Below are 3,057 nucleotides of genomic sequence, written 5' to 3'. Positions count from 1 at the left end.
AAGTGATGAGATCTCAATAAGTTCTGTCGTATTGTGAATCGATACAAAATGATTTATCGTTGACGATATCTTTGATACAATAGCGCGCAATATTGTAAAATATAATGAGGATATAAATTATACATCTATTAAAGCATGCTTGTGTAGAAATAACAAGTCTTCTCTTCTTTTCTCTCTAGTTTCTTCTTCTTATTCTATAGTTTTATAACACGTTATCAGCACGAATGTTGTTACTTGACAAAATTGATATGAAAATATCCGATGGGTTCAAAATATAAAGCATATACAAGTTTTTGGAAAACTTGTTTATCATCCTCATAAGGATTAAATAGATTCAAAATGCATAGAGCATATACAAGTACTATTATGCAAGTTGATGACTAGAATTGAAACTCTTGGCAATTATTTGCTTAAAGAAGTTGAAGTAAGGAACTTGCTGAAATCTTTGACCCTGAAGGAAAGATTCATAAAAGCAGATAGAAGAAAACATATTTCGTCAAGGTTTTTCTACACTCATAAGCTCCCAAGAATGGTGATATCAACATGTAAGAGGTCTGTTCAAGTAATATTATTGTTGATTTATTCACCAAGTCTCTACCAATTACAACTTTCAAGAAGATGATGCACAAGCTTGGAAAACGAAGATTCTAGTCTCTGAATTGATGTTGTCATTAGGGGGAGTTAATACGCGATGTACTCTTTTTTCCTCACAAGGTTTTGTCCCATTGGGTTTTCCTTGTAAGGTTTTTAATGAGGCATCCATAATGCGTATTATAGGATATGTGTACTCTTTTTCCTTCACTAGATTTTTTTCCCACTGGGTTTTATCTAGTAAGGTTTTAACGAGGCACATAATCTACCGACATTCAAGGGGGAGTGTTATAAACAATTTGTATTACAGTGAATGTCTAATTATGTGGAGTCCTAGTAGGATATGGTTAGGAATCCTACTTGGGGACCAAGTAAGGTTTTCCCTATAAATAAAGGGTTTTCCTTCATTGTAAAGAAGATTTGTGAAAGATCAATGAATCCTGAATATACTTCAAGAGAAATAAGAAGTCTTTTCTCTTCTCCCTACTTTCTTCTTCTTCTAAATTTATATAGTTTCATAACACGAACATTTTTATTATCAATTGAACTAATGAGTTATGAAACAACATATATATCCTCTATCAGTATCCCTCCCAAAATCTAGTTTCACATCAACCAACGGTGTTTAAAGGAACAAATTATGGGTGGTTCAATGATCCAATAGGAAAATAGCATAGTTGAGGTATCTGAGGGAAAAAACTCAATAAGTTTAGGGATCTGTTTATGTATTTGGCCCTTAAATTAATACACTTCTAAGAACATGTTTTATGTCATGTTTAAGGTCACAAAATCAAAGGACATTTTAATATATTTAATATAACTATAATTTAGGATCACAAATGAAAAGTCAATTTTATTTTTTTTAACTCTGTACTTAGTCAAATTAGGCCTTCTATTTCAAATCGATGAAATAATAAAAATATATAAAAATAATAAATTCATGTGAATACTTAGTTTATAAAGTATAAAACTTTTTAAAAATAACAGAAATATTTTAAGATAACCGTAGTTAAAATAAGATAACTCACCATCATAGTAATTAAGAAGTAAGATTAATATAGTGAACAAAATTACATTATTGATATTAAAATTAAAATTATGTTGATATTGATTAAGAATTATTTTATTTATTATAGTGAGAAATTAGATACGAACAAAAGTCAATATTTTGGTGTGTATCAATATCAAAGTTAGAAATTATGTTGACAAGCAATTAATTTAAAGTTACTTTCTACGGATTTAAATAAGAAAATATGTGGTCAATAGCGTATGTGTACCAAATACATCAATAATTTTTTTATCGTTTAAGTATTTCAAATTTAAATATATAATTATTTAAAGTATTTTTTAAAAATCAATTTCTGAAGTTCATTTTGACAGGCTCTAAATATTATGACTTTTTTTCAACTTAAAAATAACTGAAATTTATGACTTTTATGTGATGAAATTTTCCTTAGGCAGTCACATTATGTAGAGAAAATTTTGAAAAAATATAACTTTCTTAATTGCAAGCATGTAGTAACTCCTTTTGATTCAAGTGTTCATTTATATTCGGTTGAAAGTGACAAGATTTAATAAATCAAAAGTATAATGCTAGCTTAATTGAAAGTTTGAATTATGTGACTGATTTCATTAAGGCGGATATTGCATATGCAATAGGAGTATTTAGCAGGTTTACCAGCAAGTAGGGTAATGAAAATTGACATACTATAAAAAGAGTTATGAGATATGTAATTAATTTTTTTAATTTGTTCTATGAAAAATATCCTTCTCTACATGAAGGTTTTTCGAATGCTGACTGGAACACTTTATTAGGTGATTTCTGTTCTACCACTGTTTATATTTTTACTTTGAGTGGTGGTGATGTTTGTTGGAAATAAAAAAAGCAGACAATAATTGCTAGCTCTACCATGGAGACTAAACTAATTGCTTTAGCTTTAGTTAGTAAGGAAGCGAATTGGTTGAGAGATTTATAATTTAAAATACACTTCCTCTTATTTTTGATTCATTGTGATAGCACTGTCGCAATAGGTAGAGTTCAAAAATGTTATGAAATTCGTAAAATCGAGACCTATAAAGAGGAAACACAGTAATATAAAATCGTATTTAACAAGTGGTACCATTAAAGTTGATTATGTCAAATCTTGTGATAATTTTACATATCCTTTTACTAAGGCCTAACAAGAGAAAAGTCTAGAGTAAATAAAGAGGGATGAGATTGAAGACTAATCATTGAGATATTTGAGGATACCATCTTGGGGCTAGAAACCCTATAACCCGGTTCAATGAAAAAAACGAATCATATGATGACTTGTTGTAAAAAATGCAATATCTTTTTATTCCCTTCCCTATAATGTGGGTGCATTATTTCCTACAGTAAATTGTGGAGGTTGAGTTCAAAAATTCTTAATGAAAAATGGTAGCACGTATGGTGGAGTGTTAAACTTATAGGAACATTCTCGAAAT

Source organism: Solanum pennellii, chromosome 2 (genome assembly GCF_001406875.1).
Source record: "Solanum pennellii chromosome 2, SPENNV200".
NCBI classification, from domain to species: Eukaryota; Viridiplantae; Streptophyta; class Magnoliopsida; order Solanales; family Solanaceae; genus Solanum; species Solanum pennellii.
The sequence above is the reverse complement of the archived record's forward strand: the minus strand, read 5'-3'. Positions refer to the sequence as shown.